Raw genomic sequence first — 16580 nt, 5'->3', positions numbered from 1 at the left:
AATGAGCCTCTGAATCAGTCTCTAGGGTTCCAGGGCATTTGTATTTTTTAACAAACATCCCAGTGGTTATCATGTTTTCATTCATTCAAGCATGCGTTGAAAAGCATTTATCAGGCATCTACTCTCTGGCAGTCACTGTTCTAAGCACCAAGGATATAGATGTGAACAAAAGCACAAGCTCCCCAACCTCCAACAGATTGCGTTTTATTGAGTGAAGCCAATAAGCACCTAAACAAATATAAATATATGACTGTTGGAGAGAGTGACAAATATCTGGGAAAAAAAAAAAAAAACAAAAACAAAAAAACCCAGGGTAATAGAGCAGAGAAATGGTGCAGCCAGGAGCTAAGAGTCCCCATGTGGAGGTCAGGAAGGACTTCACTGGGGAGCTCACAGTTGATACGAGCCCTGAGTGTTATGAAACCAGTCATGAGTTGATCTGCAAAGATCATTATTTCACTTTATTCTTTCAACAGAGTAGAAGTTATTATCATGCACTTTTGTGGGTTTTGTTTTGTTTTTTTCTGAGATGGAGTCTCACTCTGTCACCCAGGCTAGAGTGCAGTGGCGCTATCTCGGCTCCCTGCAACCTCACCCTTCCAGGCTCAAGCAATTCTCCTGCCTCAGTCTCCCAAGTAGCTGGGATTACAGGAGTGAGCTACCGTGCCTGGCCTATTACCATACATTTTTGAAGAATGAAAGTGATGCACAGAGGAATTAATGACTTGCCCCAAATTACAGAGCTACTAAACAGCCAAACTGAGATTCATACCCCTGTGCTCAACGAGATGCAGGAGAATCAGCAACTTCAAGCTTCACTTCTATTTCCACACCTATCCACATCCTGTCCAAACTTTAGGACCAACCTGAAGTACACTCTTTTCCTTCCATCATCTAAGTGCATCCATCAATGCATCTATACAATTATCAATTCATATGTGAAGATCATATTCCAATACAGATATTGTATAGGACATTCTACAATAGTTTCCCTAACTAGCTCAATTGGAACTTCATTACTTCAGAATACTTGGGATTTGGACCAGAAAAACTGATTTCCATTTATGTTGCATATGTGGAAAATTCTAAAGAAGACTAAGCTTCTTGGGCCAAGGCCATATTTCACAACTCCACAATTTCTGATTCATTGAGAACATTTTTCATTCTCTTTCACAAGTTTTCAAGTCTTGGTTTGAAGGCTTAAAGCCTCCAGATGAATTGCAAAGAGATATAACAACCTTTAATAATGATTTTTCCCCAGTGATTCCATTATTGGAGATAAACTGGAGCACAGAACTTGGAAGACAATAGAGCCAACTGGCTGAAAATGTGAGGCCTGGAGTTGGGGAGATGACTGTTTCTTCCATCTGTGATAATGGACAAATCAAACTTTGGTTCACTCAACTTAAAAATGGTGATAATAAGACTTACATGAAAGAGTTCTTGTGAAGTTAGATGAGATAAAACCTATATGGTGCTTAGTACAGTATCTGACATACAGTAGGCACTTACTAAATGTTATCCATTGTTATTATTATAATGATTCTTCTCATTGCACTGTTAGGATGAGACACTGCCATGTGACAAATGGGACCAATCACCAGAGCTCTAAACATGACTATTTTCCCTTACCTTGAAAGACATAGAAAGTGTACCCCTCCCACACCCAACATGCCCAGTTACCCTTTGGGACCTGCTCTAAGGAAGGCATCATTTTTTATACTATGCTTTCCTACTGCCTTTTCCTCTAATAGAACTTACGTCCTCTAGCTGCTATAAAAAATAATGCTCTCCTACTCCACCTCCTGGGGCTTCACTCTTGCTAAGAGCAATTGCTTTTTATTGAATGTGCGATTTTGTTGCTATGGAAAATATATTGTGATTAATGAGACCCTGTGACCAAGGTTACTTGGGACAGGCTTGGATCGGTTAGCATGATGTCCTTACTTTTCACAGTGCCAAAGTCGGCTGCAGCAAGAACTGCATTATCAACTCCATTAGTAACTCTTGGACAGGATGTAGTTGATAAAAGGGACAACTTTGTTATGTAGAATTGTAAAGAGATTTAGAAATGAGGTAGTTTAAGAGGTCTAATGTGATGAAATATATAGTACACTTAATTTTTAATTGAAGAAAAGGAGGAAAAAATAACAACAGAAATAGTAATTTATAAAATTTGTCATGCAAGTGGGATGGGTTTTTATGCAAAATTTGCAGTTATGACTGTGCAAAGTATTCAAATTACACATTTAATTTAAAATGTGTATATATGAAATGTGTGTGTGTTTGTGTGTGTGTGTGTGTGTGTGGGTGCATGACTTTTAGAGTTGAAAAAAATTTCAGAGATCCAGAACAATTTTTCTTGCAGGGAAAAATCCATACCAAGGCATTCCCCCAGCTGATCTGAATTAACTACCTCACATGATGAGAGCCTCACCACCTGCAGAGGTCGCTCTAATGGGAAAAGTTCTACATTTTTATCTGACATCTAAATCTGCCTCTTGGTTAACTTTCACCCTGGCCTTTTTAGAACAATGAAGAACAAGATGATTCCATTTGCTCAGAAAAATGTTAAAGTTGAAAAGAGACTTAGGGATCTCATTACTGAGGCTTCTCATTCTTCAATTAAGAAAATGGAGTACTTTTTCTACAGGATTCCTCTCCAAGGATGTGAAGAGTTATCGTTTTCCTTATTGTATACACTGAGCTTGAGGTGGTTGTGAATTCCACATGGACAGTTTGAATTCCAAGCTGAAACTCAGGAGAGAGGTTTCAGATGGAGCCATACATTCAGTGGCCGTTGATATTTTTCTTGGTAGCTCAACTCATGGAAATAAAGGAGATGATATAAGATGAAAATATAAGATGGGAAAACATAAAGGGAAGATGAAATCTGGAGGTTACCCCCTTTTTTTGTTTGTTTGTTTGTTTTTGTTTTTAGAGGGAGTCTTGTTCTGTTGCTCAGGCTGGAGGGCAGTGGCATGATCTCAGCTCACTGCAACCTCCACCTCCCAGGTTCAAGTGATTCTCCTGCCTCAGCCTCTTGAGTAGCTGGGATTACAGATGCATGCCACCACGTACAGCTAATTTTTGTATTTCTAGTAGAGATGGGGTTTCACCATGTTCGCTAGGCTGGTCTTGAACTCCTGATCTTGTGGTCCGCCTGCCTTGGCCTCCCAAAGTGCTGGGATTACAGGTGTGAGCCATTGCGCTTGGCCTCTCCCTTTATTATATCACTGTGAAACTTAATTTTTTTACTTGCAGTAGCCCCCATATAGCCTAGTCTTTTCTGTGTGGCAAAGATACAACTCTAGAAATCTTGAGAAAGAATGGAAAATTCTTACTGTGAGTTTAAGTGGAGTAGCATATAAAATGCTTCTCAGAAGTTCTAACTGTCCTGCTTTCTGACTTCTCACATTCTTTTCTGCTCTATAGTTCTTTACTGCAATGCTGCTTCCTCCCCAAATATCTTTTCTCTTTTTCCCAAAGTTGTGCTCCTGCTCTTAAATAGAAAGTGCCTGCTGAGAGTTCAGTTTCCAGACACATTGGGCTACCTAAGGATAGGTGGAGGATCTAAGGGCTTCATAACACCTATCCTCAACTTACTTCACACAGATGAAGGAAGACATGGGAAGTCCTGCCCCTTCCATTATCCCCCCAGACACATATTTCTTTTTATTTTCTCATTAATTGTCTTACTTCAAATTTTTAAGTAGGATGTCTGATAAATCTGCATAACATCCTATCAGTAGTCCCCTGGGGTTTTTCTTCATCTGAAAGTTTCATAAGCATATATGCAGAGACTTGATAAAACTTTCAATATAACTCAGTCAATGGTAGAGCCAAGTGGCGTGCCAATAAAGACCCTCCTCTAGGTTGACCAAGATAATTTTCCCTTGATAATATTTTCATTTGTTTTCTGTTGTTTATAACAGAATACTTGAAACTAGGTAACCGATAATGAAAAGGAAAGTATTGCTTACAGTTACGAAGGCAAAGAAGCCCAAAGTTGAGGGGTTGCATCTGGTGAGAGCCTTCTTGCTGGTGAGGACTCTTTTTTTTTTTTTTTTTTTGAGATGGAGTTTTCACTCTTGTTGTCCAGGCTGGAGTGCAACAGTGCAATCTTGGCTCAGTGCAATCTCCACCTTTTGGGTTCAAGCGATTCTCCTGCCTCAGCCTCCCAAGTAGCTGGGATAACAGGTATGTGCCACCATGCCCAGCTAATTTTCTGTATTTACTAGAGACGGGATTACACCGTGTTGGTCAGGCTGGTCTCAAACTCCCAACCTCAGGTGATGGCTGTCGAGGACACTCTGCAGAGCTCTGAGGTGGTGCAGGGCATCACGTGGTTAAGGGGCAGAGCATGCTAGTTCCAGATTATTTTTCTCCTCTTATAAAGCCACCAGTCCCACTTCCATGATGATCCATTAATCCATGAACCCATGAATCCATGAATAGATTAATCCATTCATGAGGGCAAAGCTCTCACAGCCCAATCACCTCTTAAAGGTCCCACTTCTCAATACTGCCATACTGGGGATTAAATTTCAACATGAGTTTGGAGGGAACAAATTTTCCAAAAAAAAAAAAAAAAAAGGTCTGCCCAAAGCTTTACTAAAATTCAGATTGACTTTATTTATGTCTTCTTGATCTCTGGATGTGATAATGCAATTTTTAAAAAAGGAATTAGTGTTCATTGCTGGTGAATCCATGTTGGCTCTTAGAAATCACCACAGTTTTTGCTCAGGCTTCAGTGCTTCTCTAGTCAATTGCCTGTCCTAGTATTTTGGTCAAGCCAAGTTAAAATTAAGTTCCTGTCTTTTGTTGTTTAAAAAAAATCATAAAACTGTTTGCTTCTAGCATTACCTCATGGATCTTATTCCTGAAACAGTCTCAAAGATTACAAACAGCTTTACTTAACAACATAATACAGGATTCATATCTACACCCACACACATGTTGTGATTCTCCCTGCTCTTCCCTTCTCTAGCAGTCAGAGGAGAAATAAATATCTTTTCTCACACAGAAATCTTCAACTTTTCTGTCATTTTCCTTTTCATCTGCTAAGCTGAAGTAGTTCCCTTCCTCTTCTTCATGCCCCAAACGTGAACCTGATGGCAGATCTTGTTTATTGAAGCATATGCTGCCGGATACACACCACCACAAGGCAAGCCCTGATCCAGTTTGGAAATAGGAAGTATGAGATACAGAGACAAGGATTTCTGTACAGAGTCCTGAGTTCTGGTCTCAGCTGGACTATTAAATGTTGTACTCAGACCCTTAGGCAATTATTAAAACATTTTCTGCTGCTGTTCATCTAAAACATTTAAACCAATATTGACTTCCCCACTGAACTCACAAGATGGTTGCGAAAATCAACAGAAGAAAATGCTAAGGAAAAAATGTAAAGTACTTTCTTGATGTATAAGGTTAAAAGGATTCAAACTTAGAGTTCAAGCCTTGAACTGTACCCACTGTCTATCCATCGTTCTCTGCTTTGATTTTAGTGTTGCTGCCTTTTCCAACATCAATTTTCTCCTATTCTTCTGGCCCAGAAATTCCCTAGTTACTGGTCCATCCCAACACACTGCCTTGTACATTTTCAGCAAGATGATTACTGACTAATTGCGAAAACAATCCAAACTCGTGAGGAAATGGGTCATAATGTGTTTTCTCTCTGGGCAACAAAGAGCAGTCTCTGGACCACCATGGAAGTTATGTTCCTGAAAATCACTGGGGTTGTCAAATCCATGCTTAGCAATGTCAAGGTCTTGTAACAAAGAGGAGATCGGAGGAAAGTGGCATTACAGATAAATGTCTTAATATATACTTTTGAAATACAAAAAGAAAAGATTCTAGAAGGTCTCTACTTCCAGAACACTTTCATCTATGCTTAAAATACTTCCAATATCTTCTTAATACTTTATGAAATATTTCTATCAACTTCTAAGGCAGATTCTTTCTCTAGTTTTCTACAATTTAAAATCTAGATTTTCTGAAATTGGGGTCACATTGAAAACCTCTCTGCTGAATCTGGCCTGACATATATGTGGGTGTGTATATATAATATTGTATATATAATATTATATCACATATACAGAAATTTTTTTCTTACACTGTACTTACAATTTTTAAAATTTCAGTGTCTTGACACAGGGTTCTTTGCTTTGCTTTGCTTTGCTTTTTTTTTTTTTTTGAGACTGAATCTTGCTCTTGTTGACCAGGCTAGAGTGCAGTGGTGTGATCTTGGCTCACTGCAACCTTTGCCTCCTGGGTCCAAGCAATTCTGCTGCCTCAGCCTCCCAAGCAGCTGGGATTACAGGTGCCCACTATCATGTCTGTCTAATTTTTTGTATTTTTTTTTAGTAGAGACAGGGTTTCATTATGTTGGCCAGGCTGGTCTTGAACTCCTTACCTCAAGTGATCCACCTTGGCCCCACAAATTGCTGGGATTACAGGCATGAGCCACCGTGCCAGGCCTACACAGGGTTCTTTTCTAATTGCCACAGTCCACACCACTCTATCTGGTTTGCCCCTGCTGACATGTGTACATTAACATAAAGAGCACAGCCTAGGAGCCAGAAACTTTAGCGGCTAATTCCACAGGGGCATTGATTAGAAGTAAATGTTTTTCCAGCTTTCTCATGTACCAACACTATTATCTTGGTCTTGTTCCTTCTCTCCAAGTCTCAGTTTCTTTTGTATAATAAAGGTACTATCGTATTCTCTGCCAACATTGCAAGTATGATGTGAGGGTCACATAAAATAATGCACATGAATGCAATTTGCACATTGTAGAGTATACTGAAAATCTATAGTATTATAAGGTGGTAGCTCCTGGCCAGCACAAGACAACCTTCTGTCTATATGCACATATTCAGATACCTTGCATCATCTGCCAACCAAACTTTGTGAGTTGAAGAAATATAGGAGAAGAATACAAAGGGTCATTTACCTTGGTAGTTAATGCCCTATATGGATTCTATTTATACAGGACCGTCTACAATTTTTCAGTCTAAAAATTACTCTGCACAGTTGCTTAATGGCCCTTTTATCTTCCATTTAATCACATCCAGGACTTCTCACCATTCCCCCATTAAAGTTCCCATTTGTCTCTCTGATCATTCTCCTGATCTTATTTGTATGCAGAGCTGTACATAACATATACTATGTTTCTGGGCTATCTAATAGCAATTGAGGCCAAATGTACCAAACAGCCAAGTAAAAAGAAAGAAAGAAAAAGAAAAAAACCAAAAAACATATTATTCTAACTATATAAAACACACATGCTTCTCTATGTTTGGCCATGAAACATATGAGCTTAGAGAGACATAGAACAATGGCACATTCATTGCTATGTTGGAGGCACTTTCACTAGAACAGTGGCTCCCAATCTGGCTCAAGGAGCTTTAGAAAAATATACAGACACTTGGGCCCCATACCAGAGATTGTGATGTAATTTGTCAGAGTGGTGTGTAGACATTGCTTTGTTTCAGAAAGTTCCCCTTCTCAAAGTGATTTTAATGAGTAACCGGTATTGAGCATACTACAATAGGAGTAAATCTTGGCTCTGGTCTTGTCTTCTATACAACTGAGCCTTGGCTTGTGTTGAACAATGGAAATTCTTTCTTTAATACAGATATTCCTCCCTGGAATTACAAGTGTTAATAATACACTCCCTCTAAAAATTCCACTGCCATCAATCAAGCTTAGAGCAATACAACCCCACTGTGTAAAGACGGAGGTTCAAGGTGACACTATGAGTAATAGTGAACATTTGGAAGCCATCCGAACGCTTGCCAATAGAGGATCAGTTTTTTAAAAAGGCACAGCCAATGCAATGAAACACTATACAGCCCTTAAAAAAAGAATAAGTGAAGTCCTGGAAGTCTATCCTGACAGAAATAATTACCCAGAATCCATTTTTAAATGAAAACAAACGGAGGTTGTAGGATATGTATGTAAGATACATTTTTGTGATAAACTTTCTTCAAAAGAAATAACACAAATTACATAATCTCAATTCTTGATTAAACAGAAAAAATTCAAAACAATAAGCCTTATAACAGTTACTCTTAAGAGTAAGATGAGATGGGAGAAAGGGGAAACTTTTACTTTTCACTTTATATTTCTTTGTAATATTTAAATGTTTATAAACAGAATATATCATGTTTATACTTTTTTAAGAGAGAGGAAACATTTGCCAGCCACACCCTCTCCCCTCACACATATTGCCTTCCAACCCAAATATTAAGCTGGCTCTTTTAAAACAGAAAACGATGGACACTATACTGGCTAAATTTTTTTTGCAGATCAAAAACACCCTGCATCTTTTCCATTCAGCATTCCATGAAAGTGCAACGGAGCCAAGTCTTGTGTGTGGGAAAGTGTGTCTTTGTGTGTGTGGATCTCGTTGTAGTTACAAGGGCCCCTCCCTTTGGTAACAATTTAACACCCACATGCATCCTCAGGAAGGTCAAAAGGGAACAGCAAGAGTGAAAAAACATGTTTTAGAAATGTGAACCAGCTCCCACATCCAAAATTCTTTTCCCCCACATTGAAAAAAAAAAAAGCAAAAAAACCGACATCATGCATGTTTCCAGGAGTTTCTGGTGGATTTAATAAAACGAGTGGTGATGCGATCCACAGAAAAAGTGGGAAACTGGCAGCAAACTTTTCGTCGGAAATGAGGCACTGTGCTGGGAATAGTATTGTTTTACAACCTAAATGCAAAAGTCATCATGCTTAATTCTGTGTCGTTTTCATAATTCATACAGGGGTCTTGTGGCCATTTGGAAATGTTAGAGTCCTAGGCAAAGAACAATCATGGAATTTCCATATTCGTAGAAAATCAGCACCTCCTCAGATTATTTTAAAAAATCAAAATTCCCTTCACAAAAGAGAAAGTTGGTAATTTCCTGTAATTTTATATTTGAAACTTCGATTGGAATCTTCAGCACACTTAAGTGGCAAAGCAGAAAATCTAATAATCAGCATGTTTTAAGATATTTCAAGTGAAAGAAATAAGTTCAGAGGATTCATAACAATATTTAGAAATTCTTTCTGAATGTGCTGTGATTCACTGCTTTTTGTTAGCCTGTTTTCACCAATCTATCTTTCTCTGAAGGGATGAGTCAGTAAAATACGATACAATCTTATGCAATGTACAGTCTAGCTTCAGAATCCTTAGGCAACATAGATTGTAATACAAGTTTTACCCTCAAATCCCTATGCAATCTCAAGCATGTTACTAAAACTTTCTGTGCCACTGTATTACAACGTCCTAAAGCATGAATAAAAATACCTGCCTGTCTGATAGAACTGTGATGGTGATAGATGAGAGAGTGCACAATGAAGCATTTTTTAAAGTTAAGGGACTATGAAGAGAGGCAGCACAGTGTAAACAGAAGTGATACTAATGAAAACTGAGCTGTGTCAGGTAACTTCTGAAAGCTTGTTTCTTCATCTATGAAAGGGGATGATTAATTCATAATTAATTCAATGAATGTTTAGTATCCCCGACATGTCAGGCACTATATTACCTGCCTGGAAGGATAATTGTTGCATTCTGCCCACTCACAGGGATCTGCCCACTCACATCAATAAGGCGATACCCACCAAACACTTTGGAAAACACAAAGTGTTGCACTTTCATGCAGGATTATTATGCATATTTTTAATTTTTCACTCATTAAAAAAAAAATTTTATGAGTACCTGCTATGTTAAAGCAACAAATCAGACAAATTCTGTTCTCAGACCTTAAAGTGTAATATGGTTGCTGAACACATGGATAGAGTTGTAAGTTTTTTAAAGTAAAGTGACATAAGTATTATATGTGTGACAACCTAGCTTCTAGAGCAACTCTAGACATTATGCTTAATTCTGTATCCTTTTCATAGTTCATACAGGAGTCTTGTGGCTACTTTCAAATGTTCGTGGTTCAGGAAGGATTCCTGTAGGAGATTGGCTTGAGCTTCCCTGATGCTGCTGCAGGGATGCTTGTCAACCCACCAGAACTTCATCCATTCAACAGATGTCTATTGAACACCTACTAGGTGCCAGACCCTGTGCTACGCTCCATCATGGGGTGTATTCTCCAGGAAAACATATACACGTGGGTTTCATCTGCATGAAGTTTAAGCCATCATACATTTTCTCCCAGTGCTTCTGAGTACAGGCCTTTTGAAAAAAAAATCTGTATATACCAAACACTACTCTTCTAGACAGGATAGATGCAGTGATGTGCTGATAAACCAGCTCTCTGGAAGCAGGGAGGGAGGAAGAAGCCCTGATTTGTAATACTTGTTGAGTTACATGGTGTAAATACTCCCACTGTGGATGATTTCAAGCTACCAATTGTTTGACACCTGACTTGAAGAAATCCTGAATACTTAATTACTGGTTTTCGTAATTTGGTTTGAGCCAGCCCTAGCACACGACTGAAGATCCAAGTGTTTTAGTTTACTGTTTAGTCCAAGAAATGGCAACATAGATTCCTGATGAGTGGCCATTAAATGGCTCTTGATTCTAGTCTCAATCCTTCCTCAGGAATCCACCAAGTCCTTCCAGGATGTCCCCAAAAGTCCGCAGGGCTATAGCCAGTGTGATTCCATACTAGCTCCACACCCTGCAGTCAGAAATGTCCAAATGGGCTAAAGAGTGTTCTCCAGAATGCTGAAATACCATCTTGTGAAACAAAAGTCTTAGGACTCAAATACAAAACAAAAGTAAACAAAAAAAGATCTGCCCATGACTTTTTTAACCTTATGGCATAATTTCTAAGTTAAAAAAAAAGAGGCCATGTGGTTAGGAAATAATTAATGTCATAATAGGAAAGGAAAAGAACAAACAAGGTCAAAAGAGAGAGCCACCCTGTCCATAAGTCCTTCACACTGTAAACAGCATTCATTGCTCAGGGCACATGCTAGTTCAAAAGAACAAACTCTCTGTATGAGTGTTGGGTGGGACTCAGAGGTCCGTATCCAAATAGAAGCGATTTGCTATTTCACCACAAATTCCAGGCACAAGTACATGCTCCGTTCAACTTTACTTAACACAAAGTGCGATTGACAAGTATTTGTGGAGAAGCTACACAGGCAAGACAGTACCCTCGAGAGGTAGGGAATACATTCCCCCTTCTCCCTGAAGCTTGCAGTCTTCTTGGATTCATCTTATGTATACTGGCAAAAGGGTGGTTTGAGTGAGGAAAATTAGGTATGTCCAGACTGGTGGTTTTTAAGTGACAGGTTGAGGGAAGCCCAATAAATTCCAAACACCTCTAGGCTATTTTCCAGGTCATTTGCTATCTGGTTTACCTATGTCCTCTCCCCATCCCTTCCTTACAGTCTCCACGACATCACACTCAGTTCCTCAAGTAAAGCATGTTCTTTGCTCTCTATGAACCTTCACAAACCCTGTTCCTTCTTCTGAAACAGGCTCAGTTACCTACCATTTCCCCTCCCCATCTCCCTTGCATATGATTTTCTGAGAGTCGTACTTTAGATCTCACCATGATTTTGGAGGGAATTTTTTTTTTTTTTTTTTAGCTCTCAGAGGGCCAGAGGACTGGGTTTGGGTCCTGCACGGCCACATATGGACACATTAAGGAGAAAGGCCCACCACCTATTGCCTCCATTGCCCATCAGCAGCACCTCTGACACTAGGGACTGGACACTAGGAATGAAACCACAGCTGTGTGAGGATGGGAGCCCCCTTTACAATGAGGATCTTCTCTCCTTACGCATGGCCGTCACCTCACAATGCTCATGGCTGTCTCCAAGTCTTGTAGAGATGTCCTAACTACAAAGAAGCCTGGGCAATGCAGTTTTTCATTTCCCAGCCTCTATGATGTGGATGTTACACCAGGAGGGCATGGGAATGGCACTGAGTGTGCTGTCTTATAGGAGCAGCTATTTGCTTCACTCAGAGCATAGAAGAGCCAGGATTTAAATTCTAAATTCCAAGCCCATGAATTGAATTTTTACTCTACCCTATACTGGAAGTTACTGGGTGGATTCAGTATTTTCTAGCCTCCTCAGGCCCACAATTCTTGAGATGTGTGGTTCTTCCAGGTTTACTAGCAGAGGAACACCTAAGCTTTAGATTTTTGGACTCCTCATAGCCTTCTTTTTTCTCCCTTGAGGATGAATATAGAACCTCTAATGAGTGACACTGTCGAGAGGAAGGAGGTGGCCGGGCGGGGTGGCTCATGCCTGTAATCCCAGCACTTTGGGAGGCCAAGGCGGGCAGATCATGAGGTCAGGAGCTTGAGACCATCCTGGCTAATACGGTGAAACCCTGTCTCTACTAAAAATACAAAAAATTAGCCGGGTGTGGTGGTGGGTGCCTGTAGTTCCAGCTACTTGGGAGGCTGAGGCAGGAGAATGGCATGAACCCAGGAGGTGGAGCTTGCAGTGAGTCAAGATCATGCCACTGCACTCCAGCCTGGGAGACAGAGTGAGACTCTGTCTCAAAAAAAAAAAAAAAAAAAAAAAAAAAAAAAAAAGATGGGGGAAAGGAGGTGCTTTAAGGAGGCAATAGGACAGGATCTAGGAAAAAAGTTAGGATGATATTGAATAAAGGTCAAATATCGTGGCTACCATTCATTGGTTAGGCACCTGGCATGTATTAACTCTGATTCTCCTAGCAATCCTTCAAGGAAAACAGTGTTACCACATTCTTTAGATGAGTGAGTCTTGATTTTAAGGTAAAGACACCTGATCAAAGTCACACAGTCAGTACGTGATGGAGACAGAGCCAGAAGGCAGGTCTTTCTGCTCCCAAGACTAGACATTCCTAGGTGAAGAAAATAAAAAAAGGTATAGGTTATAGAGTCAGAGTACAAGAATTCCAACCTCAATTTATGGGCTGCACAACCTTGGTTAACTCCTTTAAGCTTCCTGGGCCCCGATTGCCTCATATATAAAATGGAGGTATTTGCATCTATCTGATGGGGTTATTGAGACAACCAAATGAAATAATCTTATGTCCAGCATTTGGCCTATAATCAGTGCTACATGAGATGTTCGCTGTGCTATTATTGCTGCTATGCCATCATCATCATTATTATTATTTCCCTGTGCTGCTGCCTCTCCAAAACACAATATCCTAAGAGGGCAAATTGTATGTTGAATAAAAATGCTAGAGATGCTCATTTGCACAGCACATTCATGGGACCATGAGCTCCTCACTCTTGCTGGAGTGGAGAGTTCCTGCAAAAGAGTAGTGGGTGATAAGACTACAGACAGATGCAGAGCTGCATTGCACTGAAAGCTTTGAATTCCCTGGGAGATGGGCTCAATTGGGCCCTGGCAGGGACCTGCCTCGGGGGGTGGCAGTCACAGAACTATTCCCAGCCGCTGTGCTTCTCATCCTCGCCCCAACACAAAAGGGAAGGATGAGTGACACCTCAAACAACTTTGGAGAGTCTAACAACAATTTTCAACTTCAAACAGGCCACACATAAAAGTTGAAGACTTTTGCTACAAACCCAACCACTGGGAAATCACTGCCTGGCTGACATTAATTCCCCAGCCACTGTGAAGCCGTTACTGAAAATGCAACTTTTTTTATTCCAAGTCCTTTAACATTTCAATCTAGGGCATTGGCAATGTGGAACAAATCCAGGTCAGGTCCTGCTTTAATCCCCAAACTGAGTATCAGTGTTAAGTCCACAAGGAATTAAGACTCAGAGGTGAGGGCAGGGAAAGACAAAGGGCAATAGGAAGTTATTTAGATACCACTAGAATTGTCTTTCTTTATATTAGGATCAATATAGGATTTGGGTTGCTATGATTTTTGTTGGCACTGAGTTTCCAATTTTTAATCTCATATTACATTCAGGTAGCATTTTAGAGTCTATAAATCTGATCTATGTATTATCCTCTGATTTCATTTGCTTTGTGGGGATTGAACAAGTTAGGTTGCAGAATGATGAGGTTAGGAAAAATAGGAACCTCCAAGATCATCCTACTTTTGTTTTAGCACGAGCCATCTCAGAAAGTGTTCACCATGGCTTCACTGCCAGGCAACGTCAGAATTTGGAACAGCTTCCACATCACCAGAGGTCTAGACTTCAAAGTGGAAATCATTCACTGAGTTTCTGTTAGTGCAATGGTGTGTGGCACTGGAGACTGGGGTAAAGGTACAACCCTTATTTTAGAGGAGGTTTCAGTCTTGTGGAAAAATAAACAGCTCCTTAGGTAATCACAAGCAGTGGAGAGCAAATGAGGTACAGTTAAATACAAGTTGGGGTGGAAAACGCTGTCCATGCTCAGCGTTTCATGGGACAGGTTGAAAGATAGTTTTAATGTTTGGGGATAAATATGGCATAAGCTTATTGTTTAAAAAAATTCACATAGAAAAGTAAAAGAAAAAAAGTAGACTGTATCTTCAGACCCCACTACTCAGAGATAAAACAATGTTAAAATCCTATTTAACATTCCTGAGATATCTCTGTAGCCATCTGATTTTGCAGAGCTGTATGAATGGGAATAGCTGTAGATACAGAGATTCATATGTGAAACCACTCTACACGTGCTGATTTGTAAACCTCTTTTTTATTTCAGAATATCACATCAACAAATTTTAATGTCAATAAAAATAGAATTGTCACATCATTAAAAAAAACTTGAATCCTATTTCACTGTATGGATATACCATGTTTAGCCAGTACCCTTTTGATAGTCAGTTCAGTAGTTTGCAGTTCTTCATCATTTATTAGCAATGACGCGATGTTCATCCTTCTGTGCACATCTTGTATACTTAGGTGAATGTCTCTTTAGGGTAAATTTCTAGAAATGGGATTGTTTCGGATGACTCACACTTAGGATTTGACAAAAATGGCAAAATTGCCTGATAGGCTACTTTTAAAGTTTCAGGTCCCAGACATCTGGTTGTGGGGTAGTCTTTTCTGCTTTGAAGCTCACTCTTAGCTCCCTGGAACTTGCAAGAAAGGTCAAGGTAGAAAGAATGTGGAGCGGGAAACACACCTAACATGTGCCTGGTCCTGCAGGCTTTTTTTGCACATCGTCTAGTGTAAGTCAAATGTCATTCTCAGGAAATTGGTATCATCCTGGTCACTTGATATAAAAGAAGGGCTGGGAAGCTCAGAAGCTGGGTCAATTTCTTTTCTTTTCTTTTTCTTTTCTTTCTTTCTTTCTTTTTTTTTTTTTTTTTTTTTTTTTTTTTTTTTTTTTTTGAGACAGAGTCTTGCTCTGTTGCCCAGGCTGGAGTATAGTGGCACAATCTCGGCTCACTGCAACCTCTGCCTCCCGGGTTCAAGCGATTCTCCTGCCTTAACCTCCCAAGTAGCTGGGACTACAGGCATGGGCCACCATGCCCAGGTGATTTTTTTTTTTTTTTTTTTGTATTTTTAGTAGAGACAAGGTTTCACCATTTTGGCCAGGCTGGTCTCGAACTCCTGACCTCAGGTGATCTGCTTGCCTCGGCCCCCTAAAGTGCTGGGATTACAGGCCTGAGCCACTGTGTCCGGCCTGAAGCTGGGTCAATTTCTTAATTTCTCAAAGAAAGAGAGAAGTTCAACACTGAAACTTGGGCGTTCATGGAGTTACAAGATGCCCTGGAGACTTAAAAGATGAGTAATGGAAGTAGGGTGAAGAGAACAAGCTTTATTTACTTTGAATGTTTGTCCCAAACTCCACTTTGTCCTAGTCCTACTAACACTCATTAAAAACCAGCACTATGTATGAGAGCTGTGCCACTGCTCTCTCTGTAACTGGCAGCGCTTGCTTAGGGCTCCTAAGATTGGCTCCTTATGAGGTTGGCTTTTTCATGAGCTTCGGTGTGAGAAACAGGTAAGTTTCCTACTTCTCTAAGATCTTAATATAGGAAAAATTAGCCAGAAGCTTGTGAGGGGAAGCTAGCCAAGGTGTGTGTTTGCTGGAAATAAAATCAGTGGGCCTTCCAGGGCTGGGGGAATGGACGTGGGGGTATTTCTTCACCATCTGTCTCAGTCTCCAATGTGTCTTGATAGATGGTTTTCCCCTATAACCCATTAGTCACCTCATTCCTCTCCCTGAGCTCTGTTTTTTGAAATATGGTTATCTCATTTGAATAGCAATGAGTAAGTGCATTGGAACCTACTTGAATGCATTCTAAAAGCATTAAACTTGGAACATACAATTCAGTGACATACAAATTGCCAAACTATAGTAAAAATTGAAGTGATTAAAACAATTTAATGGCATGAACATGTATCCAGAAAGGAAGAGACAGACAGAGAGAAAGAGAGAGAGAGAGAGAGAGAGAGAGAGAAAGAAATTTTTTCCAGTGCAGCGTCAGCCCAGTGGTTGATATTTCAGAAGAAGTGGGTGGAGGCCATTGCCAAGAGAAAGTGAAATAATTGATGAAGACCCAAAGGAAAATGTCCTTGATCTTGAAGTTATTACTTCATTTCATGAAATACGTTAAAAGTCAGTGAAAGACTATAAAGTCAGAAAGTCAATTGTTTTTTTCCCCTTGGATACAATTCCAATATGTGCATATAAACATGTCAGAAAGTTCTCTAAAAGAAAAGTATAGCTTGGGATCTAGGTCATGCTTTCAAATAGCCTTATTA

At 39.9% G+C, this 16580-nt stretch overlaps 1 protein-coding gene across 12 annotated transcripts in view; it reads left to right on the top strand.

Moving 5' to 3' along the window:
• LOC106999014 (uncharacterized) overlaps window positions 1–16580 on the top strand; it is a 240779-nt gene that overhangs the window by 77125 nt on the left and 147074 nt on the right. For 2 of the 12 annotated variants that reach the window (XM_078004508.1, XM_078004507.1), the window contains exon 1: window positions 15335–15816. The exons of 1 other annotated variant lie outside the window; for it this stretch is intronic. The gene's annotated coding sequence lies outside the window, so the exon portion shown is untranslated. Of the gene's footprint in view, window positions 1–15334; window positions 15817–16580 lie in introns of those variants that run through there. 9 more of the 12 variants (XM_078004506.1, XM_078004505.1, XR_013418208.1 and 6 more) reach the window with 7 other exon arrangements.

This window comes from Macaca mulatta, chromosome 6, assembly GCF_049350105.2.
Source record: "Macaca mulatta isolate MMU2019108-1 chromosome 6, T2T-MMU8v2.0, whole genome shotgun sequence".
In the NCBI taxonomy this organism is placed as follows: Eukaryota; Metazoa; Chordata; class Mammalia; order Primates; family Cercopithecidae; genus Macaca; species Macaca mulatta.
Note: the sequence above shows the minus strand (reverse complement) of the source record. Positions and strands in the feature narration are given on the sequence as shown.